This window comes from Hyperolius riggenbachi, chromosome 8 (genome assembly GCF_040937935.1).
Source record: "Hyperolius riggenbachi isolate aHypRig1 chromosome 8, aHypRig1.pri, whole genome shotgun sequence".
NCBI classification, from domain to species: Eukaryota; Metazoa; Chordata; class Amphibia; order Anura; family Hyperoliidae; genus Hyperolius; species Hyperolius riggenbachi.
In genome coordinates this window covers 81,067,284-81,080,044 of record NC_090653.1, presented here as the reverse complement: position 1 = coordinate 81,080,044, position 12,761 = coordinate 81,067,284, and the positions used below count along the sequence as shown (strand labels likewise).

Genomic DNA, 12,761 nt, shown 5'->3' with positions numbered 1-12,761 from the left:
CTTCCCCATACATAACTCCTGTCTACTGGTTTGCTTTGAGTTTTTTTTTTTATTAAATCCACCCAGTTACTGTAAAACAGCAAGCAAAGGATATGCTGCCATCGAGTGACTACTATAGTGTATTACAGCAATTAGCTGCATTGGATTTAGTAAACTGACACATTGAGTTTCCTTACAGCTGTATGTTCCCTACCTCTATGTAATTTTGGCGCCCAGGCTGCAAACTGAATTCCTTAAGGCGCTTTATTGACCTGAGGAAGCGGGCAGAGACCTGTAAAACGCATTGTCTTTTTTAAGTGTGCTTGAATACACCTTACCTGATCTGAACCCTTGTTTCTGAAGAGGTAAGATACCTCATGTATTGATTTATGTCTTTATAACGTATGCTCTAAGAGATATCTATTTTTGGGTGCCTCCACCCTTCTTCATCTCCCTGTATCTGTCAGTTAGACCCGGCTAGTGTGGGTGCCACCATCAGGCATTGCAACTTTCATTTACTGACTTTTCTAGGCAGTCCATTTCTTGGTGGAGTTCTTCACCCCATTGTTTGCCGTACCCTAAACAGTTTCTAATGCCTAAACCTAACCAATCTCCCTCCTTCCTGACTTCAAACCTCATCCCTTAGGAAACTCCCACCTTCCTGACTCCTAATACTCAACTCTTCCCTTACCAAACTTCCCATTCCTAATTTTTAATCCTCACCTGTACTCCAACCAAACTCCCCCGTTCTTAACTCCTAATCCTAACCTCAGCCCTTGTCAAACTCCCACCTTCCTAACTCATAATCATCACCTCTTTCCCAACCAAACTTCCCCCTTCCTGACTCCATTCTAATCCTCTCTTCCAGAACCAAACTCCCCCCTTCCTGCCTTCTAATCCTCACCTCTTCCCATACCAAACTCCTCCCTTCCTGACTCCTATTCCTAACCTTTTCCTTTACCAAACTCCCCCTTTCCTGACTCCTAATCCTAACCTCATCCCTTACCAAACTCCCCCTTTCCTGATTCCCTATCCTCATCTCTTCCCAAACCAAACTCTCCCCTTCCTAACTCCTAATCCTAACCTCTTCCCCAACCAAACTCCCCCCTTCCTGACTCCTAATCCTCACTTCTTCCCTTATCAAACTCCCCCATTTCTGACTCTTAATCCTAACCTCTTCCCTTACCAAAATCCCCCCTTCCTGAGTCCTAATCCTTCCCTTTTCCCCAACCAAACTCCCCCTTTCCTGACTCCTAATCCTAACCTCATCCCTTACCAAACTCCCCCTTTCCTGATTCCCTATCCTCATCTCTTCCCGAACCAAACTCTCCCCTTCCTAACTCCTAATCCTAACCTCTTCCACAACCAAACTCCCCCCTTCCTGACTCCTAAAGGTCCGTACACACGCCGGACTTTAGGCAACGACGGGTCCGTCGTTGCCTCCCGCTGGGTGGGCGTGCCAGCGACAGTCCGGCGTGTGTACGCTCTGTCGTCAGACTGATACGGCTGTTTCTGAGCGATCCGCCCATTTTTCATTAATATAAGTAGGTCACTGTAATAACGGCATGGTTCAATTCTGGCTGCAGGTTGTACTGGTTATCTTTTTTTTCCCCTGTTCATCGTCACTAAGTTACCCGTAGATATGAGATGGTACCTGTCCTATGCAGATATTGTTCACATCACTTGTCCAGTTGCAGATCGGATCCATCTCAAACTGATCAGTTTTTCAAAATGTTGTCCTTTTGTAGCATACGTTTCCAGTCTGTTTAAACGTATGTCCTTTCTTCGTGTGTTTCTATTGGATAAGAGATGATGTTGAGGGGAGGAGCAGGCAGTAGGCAATCCGTTATTGCCTCTGTTTTGTGTGCAGAAGTTCTCAGTGTAGAGGGAGATCCGTTTTTGTGTAGCCTTTCACTACCCCTCCATGTATCCGGGGGCCATGAAAAACCTGCAAATCTGGACTCTCCGTTCAGTTTTTCAAAACGGATCCCGCCGATCCGTTTTTTAAAGTGTGTGAAGATGGACGCTATTTTAAACATTGGTATCCGTGGCTCCGGTTTTGATCTGGGCCAAAAGGCGGAGCCACGGATATGTTTTTTTAAACAAGTGTGAACCGACCCTAAGTGTAAACTTTATATAGCTAAAGGAGGTCCATGGTTTAATGTTACAAGTGAACTGTTCCATCCAGTCTAGCCATAAATAAACATTGTGTGAGGTCATTCTGCTTCCCATAGCTGTTATGGTCACGCAGCTAAATGTACATTTCAACATGTTTTATTTTCACTTACAATCTTTGTAACCATACTAATAAGTAGTGTTGTGGAGTAGTGATCCTGGTAACCACGGCAGCAAGACTGAATTCCAGAGTTGTTAGAAGTGCCTAGTGAGGACCTCATATTTTTGTCTTTACTAAGAGGAGAAAAGTGTAGCGAGTCAGAATGAGTCACTGATCAATCCGAAGATCATCTGTCCTGGTCATAACGAAACAATAAATGGAATGATGAGCTGTAGCAGTCCTCACTGGACTTCTTACAGTTTAAGGCTTTAAGAATATTATTCCTGCTTAGAAGGCATATACGCACGCAATAAAATTGTATACTGGGATCAGGACTCAATTGCTCTGGGGCCGACAGTTTAAGGCTGAGTGCTGCTCAAACGCATAGTGAGGCTGTAGCCTGGAGGCTACCGTTGCTATGGAGGGAGGAGGAGGGGCATTGCCACATCGCTTAATGGAGCTCCTTCGAGTGGAAGGGGTAAGGAGGAGAATAAATGGCATACGTGAATTACGGGCACTAAGGAAAAATGGGTGCAGGGAAACTGCCAATACATTCACCGATATTCTACCAATTACAGTGTTAATTTCACATTGCAAAAAATTCTTACCAATATTTTGCTATAGCTAAACCTAACCCTACTCTCACACGGATCTCCCTCCTCTCCCCCCCCCCCCCCCCTGCACAAATATTGGCCCTGACGCCTAACCATTAATCTTCTCCCCCGCAAAAACCCCAGTCTTGACACTTAACACTTTACCCTCCCCCCGCACAATCCATGGTCCTGACGCCTACCACTTAGGCCCGGTTCACATTAGCGTTCGCTATCCGGATTTTCCGGATCTGATCCGGACCGCATACTGTACAAACGGAACGTACGTTCCGCATAGCAATGTAAAGTCTATGCGGACGTTCACACGCGTCCGTTCCGTACGTACCGGAGCCGGATCGGATCCGGACTCCGGACACTTTTCCAACATGCGCTATTTTTTGGGTCCGGATCTCCGGCCCACGCACCCGGACCGAAGCCGGACCTGAGCCTGACAGCACCATCCGGAACACAGAAACCAATGGGAAACGGAAGGCACAGAACACACTGCCTACAAAAACCTGACGTTCTACCCCACTTCCTATGAGTATCCAAGCGGCCATTTCGGATGGGGACACATGGGCCAAGCATGTCTGGAGTGGAGCAGCAGTGACAGACGTGCTGGAGCTGTTTGGCAGAATGTCGGAGGTGGAGGTGAGGCCTACAGCGGAGGAACCTGATTCTACAGGTGCACCAGGTGCACCTTCTGCTGACCCGAACATTTTTTTATTTATATTGAACTAGGAACCTGAACCACGCCAAGAGAAAAGGAAAATCTTGGAAAATCAGTAAATCTCGCACCACTGTGCGCCTGAATTTCCACTTTAGCGCCGGCTTGCTGATATTTTATATGGAAGCCAATGGAGGTTCCCAAATTTGTCCAGGAGCTACATGAGCCGGATTTGATTGATACAGAATCAATGGGCCGTAGCATTACCGGTTCCTTGCTTTTCTCCTGGTCCCCTCCAGTGTGCTGCTGTGCCCCTCTGAAAAATCACCAGTAGTGGACTAATGGCCACGGGAGCACAATCAAAGAGCACAGTGGCTCAAAGGGGACGGGAAGGAAACCAGGGGAGCTGTAAGGCTATGGGGGGCTGGAAGAAGCTCTAGTTAAGTAAAATAGAACTTTTTTCCCCTGTCTCAGATTTACTTAACTTACCTGTATGTTTTTGGGATGTGGCAGGAAAACCAGAGTGAATAAAGGAAACCCACGCAAACACCGGCGGGAGAAGATATAAACTGCATGCAGATGGCATCCTAGCGCTGCAAGGTGAGAGTGCCAGCAATTTATTAACTGGAAAAATTGTGGGACGGGTAGCGTTTTGGGTTTATTGCAGCCAAAGAAATCAGAGTAAGAATCTGTATACCAGGATGCGGAGAGATATACCAAGTCCGAGAGAGACAGGAAGCTAATGTTCCAGGAGGGAGACAGCGATGGCAGCCTCCATATTTGATAGCATGCACTGTTAATATACAATACAATAACATTTCTATAGCGCTTTTCTCCCATAGGACTCTAGGGCTTAGGCTCTCTCAGATTCAGTAGTTGGTAGTAGGATGAAGTATTCACACAACAAAAGTTATATTTCTGCAAATGCCAAACTGAACAGGTGGGTTTTCAGTCTGGATTTAAATACGTCCAGGGATGGAGCTGTCCTGATCTGCTGAGGTAAGGAGTTCTAAAACGTAGGAGCAGCATGACAGAAGGCTCTTGGACCAAAGGTTTCCAAATGGACTCTGGGTATGACTAGATTATTAGAACCTGTGGATCTGAGATTGCAGGGATTACTACACAACTGTAACAAATATGTAATCCACCTGACTGTATAGACCAGCTGCTCTGGCAGTGGCCTTTGCTGCACTGTGTGTGGTGGGCACATTTATAAGAGCTATATAACCTCCACCTCCCTGCAGGTACATTGCATGAGAACCTGATTTACATTAGGATGCCAAGTTAACTACTGTAGATTAAACCTTTGTAATGACATTCTAATGAAGCTTCAGTTAGCACCTCTGTGTGAATCAGCCCCCCATTTCCTTTATAACAAGAGTCTAATCCCTCCTGCAGCCTCAGTGCTAATGGCCATTGCCTGTGTGAGATCTGAGAGCGGGATAGTATCTCCCAAGTGAAACAAGTGGCCCATTGCAGCTCATTCAGGAAGGTGACTGATGTGATATAAAAAACTGTGTGTGGTCATCTGAGACAAGGTGGGTCAGTGATTACAGGGTCTCTGCTGCTTTCACATGGCCAATGGCGATACTTCCCAGCTTCCCACAGTCCTTTTCAGATAATAGAGGGATCAATTCAGGCGCTCCTAAGTGATGAGACCATGCACTTACTATAGCCATCATTAATTACATCATACTCCTACTCACACAGCTTGCCCCATCTGACACAATGCTTAAAAATGCCTTTGAGCATGTTTTCTTAGTGTTAATCATTGCCCATTGATTGTGAGCGTCCTCATTTAATTTGTTAATGCACAGTGAGCACTGTACTGTGTCATATATTATGGAATGGAGCATTGAAGATGTGTAACATTCCTTCACCCATAAGTGCTAAGATCTTTCCATAGCACATTACAGGGAGAATTCACCTGTCATGATGGAGAGACAGAGGGGACACTAGATGGGAAGGAATGGGGACACAGTACTGGCCAGGATATTATTATTATTGTTGTTGATTTATATAGCGCCAGCATCTTCCGTGGCGCTGTACAATAGCATACAAGGTATAACAATACAGAGTATACAATACAACACTTGATACAAGACAGGAGGGTATAACAGCTAATACAAGGAACAAATTAACTACATGGTTTTACAAAAGGTGTGTGTTTGTGTGCGTGCGTGCATGCGTGTGTGTGTTTGTGTGCGTGCGTGCGTGTGTGTGTGTGTGTGTGTGTGTTTGTGTGCGTGCGTGTGTGTGTGTGGGGGGGGGGAGGGGGGTATGCACACCCATCACACAGCATTGTGAAACAGGAGGGGAAGAGAGCCCTGGCCAACGGCTTACAGTCTAAACATTCAAGGTATAGGACAGTAGGTAATATGGACACCACATTATACTGATAGGAACGCTCAACTGATAGGAATACCACACTTCACGAATAGGAACACTAAACTGAGAGGGACACCACACTACACCAATAGGAAGTCTTAAAGGACATCCGAGGTGAAAATAAACTGATGAGATAAACAATTGTATCTATCCTCCTTCTCCTAAAATGACTTTTTTTTAGATATCCCGCAGGTTTATTTTATATTTAAACCTAGTTTTTACGTTTTTACTGTTTCATTGTCTTTGCTCAATGAAATATGCATTGATGTATGCCAGAGCACAAATCTATGAACTATTGACTTTTTTTTAACTCTTTCCTGCTCTCAGAAGCCATTTACTGACAGGAAAGTGTTTTATAGCAGCAGGGATGCTCATCACGGAATATTCATGAGTAACCACAGCGGTTATTCGTGATTTAAATTAGCTTTAATTGCCCCAGCTGAGCGGGTAGATGCAACGGGGTTAATTACCCATAATGCCGCTCTCCGCCCAACATTTCAACGCGCTTGCGAGCGTCTATTGGACGTGTTGCAAGCCCCGCTATGGAGCACTTCCTCCTTCAAGCCGGAAGGAGGAAGTGCTCCATAGGTCGTTTTGCTGATTTCAGATTCGACCAGAGAGAGACCTGTCTCTGAATTTTGACTGATCGGTGCATGTCAAAATACTGTAGATTGTTGCGGTAACATTGGCTCCAATGCAATCGCGTGCTGAGTGGTACCGCTTGTACTGCGCGACAACACACTGCAGAGTCTGCGTTGCTTCTGCATCGTCCAAAGTACTTCTGTCACAATGCGTTGCATCGAGGGTACTCCTTTCCTGATAGGGACACCACACTACACTGATAGGAACACTAAACTGACAGGAACACTACACTGATAGGGACACCACACTACACTGATACTAACACCACACTACACTGTTAGGAACACAGATGAAAAGTTCAACAGGTCAAGACAAGCTTCATAAAAATTACAAAAATATCTCATTCACCTTAGACAGTTAAAAGTTTAAACGTAAAAGTTTTATCCTTGAAATCAAAAGTAGTCAGGAAATCCCTCTTTAGCAGGCCAGATTTACCATAAGGCACAGTAGACACGTGCCTTCAGGCGCCGGATGATGGAAAGGCAGCTCATTCCCCTCCCTGAGGGGAAACTTCCCTATGAAGAGTTCTGAGCAGAGTGTAAATGAACGGTTACTCACCCTGCTCTTGGCATTCCACTGATGAGATCTCCCTTCAGTCAGGGGCACCTCTACCTACTTAATTCTGTGGGTACCTCTGGCCACAGGGACACCTACCTACCTGTAGCTACCTATGACGGGCAAGGGAAGTAAGGGAGAAGTGACAGCTGGGACAGCCAGCACACTAGCAGTGCAGTTCGGTGGGGGTCTGTAGGTTTATGGAGGGTAAAGTATAGGGCGACAGGACATCTGTGCCTATGAGCTCCTGTAATGTAAATACAGGCCTGCTCTTTAGGATAAGAACTACACAGGTAATTGCTTATCGGTTTATTTTCACTTCAGGTTTGCTTTAAAATGACATTCAAATTTGTGATTTGTTGTTTGAAATTATGTTACGATCATTTCAGGTGAGAGTTATCAATAATACTGTACAGATATGCTTACTCAGTTTCCAATGCTGGAGGAGGAGGAAGGGGGGGGGGGTGTCTCCCTGGTAGAAGAGCTGGGAAAAGGTCCAACAGCACTCAGGTCAAGAATTCTAAATCCCCACACACACAGTGTGAAACTAGAGCCGTGGTTCCCAACCTTTTTGGAGTCGTGACACATCAAACCAAACGTTCAGATCTCCGTGACACGTAGACTAAATGCATGTAATGAGAGACAGCGTTTCCCCACTAAATGCACATAAGAGACAGCGTTTCACCAGTAAATGCAGGTAATGACAGACAGCCTTTCACCAGTAAATGCACGTAATGAGAGACAGCATTTCCCCAGTAAATGCACATAATAAAAGACCTCTTTTCACCAGTAAATGCACATAATAAGAGACAGCTTTTCACCAGTAAATGCACATAATAAGAGACAGCTTTTCACCAGTAAATGCACATAATAAGAGACAGCTTTTCACCAGTAAATGCACATAATAAGAGACAGCTTTTCACCAGTAAATTCACATAATAAGAGACAGCTTTTCACCAGTAAATGCACATAATAAGAGACAGCTTTTCACCAGTAAATGCACATAATAAGAGACAGCTTTTCACCAGTAAATGCACATAATAAGAGACAGCTTTTCACCAGTAATTGCACATAATAAGAGACAGCTTTTCACCAGTAAATTCACATAATAAGAGACAGCTTTTCACCAGTAAATGCACATAATAAGAGACAGCTTTTCACCAGTAAATTCACATAAGAGACAGCTTTTCACCAGTAAATGCACATAATAAGAGACAGCTTTTCACCAGTAAATTCACATAATAAGAGACAGCTTTTCACCAGTAAATGCACATAATAAGAGACAGCTTTTCACCAGTAAATGCACATAATAAGAGACAGCTTTTCACCAGTAAATGCACATAATAAGAGACAGCTTTTCACCAGTAAATTCACATAATAAGAGACAGCTTTTCACCAGTAAATGCACATAACAAGAGACAGCTTTTCACCAGTAAATGCACATAATAAGAGACAGCTTTTCACCAGTAAATTCACATAATAAGAGACAGCTTTTCACCAGTAAATGCACATAAGAGACAGCTTTTCACCAGTAAATGCACATAATAAGAGACAGCTTTTCACCAGTAAATTCACATAATAAGAGACAGCTTTTCACCAGTAAATGCACATAATAAGAGACAGCTTTTCACCAGTAAATGCACATAATAAGAGACAGCTTTTCACCAGTAAATGCACATAATGACAAACAGCCAGTTGTCCCCAGTATATGTAGCCAGGGATATATGTGCCCAGCATATGTAGCCAGGGATATATGTGCCCAGTATATGTAGCCAGGGTTATATGTGCCCAGGATATGTAGCCAGGGGTATATGTGCCCAGGATATGTAGGCAGGGGTATATGTGCCCAGGATATGTAGCCAGGGGTATATGTGCCCAGGATATGTAGGCAGGGGTATATGTGCCCAGGATATGTAGGCAGGGGTATATGTCCCCAGTATATGTAGGCAGGGGTATATGTGCCCAGGATATGTAACCAGGGGTATATGTGCCCAGGATATGTAGGCTGGGGTATATGTCCCCAGTATATGTAGGCAGGGGCATATGTCCCCAGTATATGTAGGCAGGGGTATATGTCCCCAGTATATGTAGGCAGGGGTATATGTCCCCAGTATATGTAGGCAGGGGTATATGTCCCCAGTATATGTAGGCAGGGGTATACCAGTATATGTAGGCAGGGGTATATGTCCCCAGTATATGTAGGCAGGTGTATATGTCCCCAGTATATGTAGGCAGGTGTATATGTCCCCGGTATATGTCCCCAGTATATGTAGCCAGAGGTATATGTCCCCAGTATATGTAGCCAGGGGTATATGTCCCCAGTATATGTAGCCAGGGGTATATGTGCCCAGTATATGTAGGCAGGGGTATATGTCCCCAGTATATGTAGGCAGGGGTATATGTCCCCAGTATATGTAGGCAGGGGTATATGTCCCCAGTATATGTAGGCAGGTGTATATGTCCCCAGTATATGTAGCCAGAGGTATATGTCCCCAGTATATGTAGCCAGGGGTATATGTCCCCAGTATATGTAGGCAGGTGTATATGTCCACAGTATATGTAGGCAGGTGTATATGTCCCCGGTAAATGTCCCCAGTATATGTAGCCAGAGGTATATGTCCCCAGTATATGTAGCCAGGGGTATATGTCCCCAGTATATGTAGGCAGGTGTATATGTCCCCAGTATATGTAGGCAGGTGTATATGTCCCCAGTATATGTAGGCAGGTGTATATGTCCCCAGTATATGTAGCCAGAGGTATATGTCCCCAGTATATGTAGCCAGGGGTATATGTCCCCAGTATTTGTAGGCAGGTGTATATGTCCACAGTATATGTAGGCAGGTGTATATGTCCCCAGTATATGTAGCCAGAGGTATATGTCCCCAGTATATGTAGCCAGGGGTATATGTCCCCAGTATATGTAGGCAGGTGTATATGTCCCCAGTATATGTAGGCAGGTGTATATGTCCCCAGTATATGTAGGCAGGTGTATATGTCCCCAGTATATGTAGCCAGAGGTATATGTCCCCAGTATATGTAGCCAGGGGTATATGTCCCCAGTATATGTAGGCAGGTGTATATGTCCACAGTATATGTAGGCAGGTGTATATGTCCCCGGTATATGTAGTCAGGGGTATATGTAGCCAGGGATATATGTGCCCAGAATATGTAGCCAGGTGCCCCCCCAGGAGGAGAGAGCGAGGGAAGGAGAGCGGCACCTCAGGGTGCTCTCGCTCTCTCCTCCGGAACGAAGTGCGGTGGCTGGCAGAGGGGCGGAACTTACCTTCCGTGTCTCTGTCCCGTCTGGTCTCGTCGCCGGCGCGGGATGATTTGCCGCTACTCTGGCCTGATCCAGACCAGAGCAGCGGCTGCAGAGCCAGAACTTCCGGCCGGCGCATGGAGCGACACGGAAGGTAAGTCCCGCCCACTGCCAAGTGCCGCCAGCCCGCCACAGTTAGTATCGGAGGGGAGAGTGAGGGAGGCAGAGCACCCTAAGGTGAGAGAAGGGGGGGAGATGGCCCCCTTCTCCGCCGCTGCCCACAGTTCTTCTTCCTCCACTGCGCTGCTCCCCTCCGAGAGCTGCGACACATACCCAAAGCTGCCGCGACACATGTATGTGTCGCGGCACATGGGTTGGGAACCACTGAACTAGAGCATGGTGTGTAAGAGATTAACTATATTAAAGGGGCACTATGTGCAAGTCGCCAGCCTCGTACTCTATTCACTAAGCAAAATCAGGAGAAGATGTAGTGACAGCTGATGTGTTGGAGGAAGACACAATAACCTAACATGTAATAAAATAACACAGAGATAGATGACATGAGGGCAAAGTGGATGTGGTCAGCAGCCACCAGAAGCACATTCACAGAATTGCTGACAACCCCTTAAATTACCTGCTTATATAAGAGTCAGTTATGGCCCAATGTGCCAAGCTGATCAATCCCTTTACCACTGGAATTCCATCAGATCGTGATTCTTATTTTTAAAGTTCTTACATACTATACAGCGCTGGACAATATACAATGGAGTCATTACAGCATTACAGTGGACCTGAACTCAGAACTTCCTCTCTGCTCTAAAAGATAAGCAGCAGCATAATAACCTTTAAAGAAGAACGCCTATTTGTTACAGCTTACAGAACTCCTGCAATAAATCTGAAGTATGTTTACTTCCTGGTTTCATGGAGCAGACAAAGGGTTAACATGCTGTGTTTACTTATTAGCTGTGTCTGCCGGGGACTGACGAATTTCTGTGCTTACACAGCCGAGAGCTCGAATTACACTTGTGATTACTTACAGATGAAGGGGAATTAGACAGGCTCTTCTCTCTAAATACACACAGGGTGCATTTCTCTGTGTTTTCCATGTGTCCTGTGCAAGAGTTCAGGTCCACTTTAAACAATTTTTCACAGGGACATTGTAGCGTTCAATGGTAGAGTTGAGTTATGTGTAGCATGGGAGGAGTAAGCATGGGAGTGAAGGGGAACGCGATGTGGAGCGCATCTGTTATAGGCACGGCATAGGTAAGTTAACCCCCCACTGGCCATGGCCAGTAAGTTGTACCAGTAATTTAGATTTTGAGTGCCAGAGCTACATGTAGCTCAACGGATTTTTGACTGGCTCAGCGGATCAGTCAAAATCCGTCTTATCAATCTGACAACAGCTTGTTCTCACGTCCAATTGTCGTCAAAACGACCGCCCTGTGGGCAGGTCAGACGACCCGTAGTTCGGGGACATCTCCTATTAGGCTATTACCCTCTGTCACAATTTCGCCGCTCCTCGCCGCATTAAAAGTGGTTAAAAATAGTTTTAAAAAGTTTGTTTATAAACAAACAAAATGGCCACCAAAACAGGAAGTAGGTTGATGTACAGTATGTCCACACATAGAAAATACATCCATACACAAGCAGGCTGTATTCACCCTTCCTTTTGAATCTCAAGAGATCATTTGTGTGTTTCTTTCCCCCTGCAGCTATCTTCCACTGAAGTGTCAGGCTGTTTCTTCCTGCAGAGTGCAGACAGCTGTGCCTGTATGTAATTCCTCAGTATGTGAAAGCCCAGCCAGCTTAGAGGATGATTTATCCAGCTTGTAAAAGATAAGAGAGAAGAGAGAAGCTGCTTTAATCTAAATAATACACAGGCAGTGTGCAGAGAGGGGCCTGGATGGGGGAGATGCATCACAGAACCACAACACTGAAGAACTTGGCAGCCTTCCAGACACAGGCCTGACAAGTCTGACAAGAGAGAGATAAGTTGATTTATTACAGAGATGGTGATAGTAGAACGTGCTGCAGTAAGCCAGAACACATTAGAATAGCTTTTGGAACTTGTAGGATGATAAAAAACAGGATGCAATTTTTGTTACGGAGTCTCTTTAAAGGGGAACTGAAGAGAGAGGTATATGGAGGCTGTCATGTTTATTTCCTTTTAATCAATACCAGTTGCCTGGCAGCCCTGCTGGTCTATATCTCTGCAGTAGTATCTGATTAAAACCAGAAACAAGCATGCAGCTAGTCTTGTCAGATCAGACTTATAAGTCTGAACCACTGAAACACCTGATCTGCTGAATGCTTGTTCAGGGGCTATGGCTAATAGTATTAGAGGCAGAGGATCCGCAGGGCTGTCAGGCAACTGGTATTGTCTAAAAGGAAATAAACATGACAGCC

At 45.2% G+C, this 12,761-nt stretch overlaps 1 protein-coding gene across 2 annotated transcripts in view; it reads left to right on the top strand.

The window, feature by feature from the left end:
• The window catches only part of ACTMAP (actin maturation protease), a 339,819-nt gene that overhangs the window by 250,180 nt on the left and 76,878 nt on the right, over window positions 1-12,761 (top strand). The gene's annotated exons all lie outside the window — the stretch shown is intronic.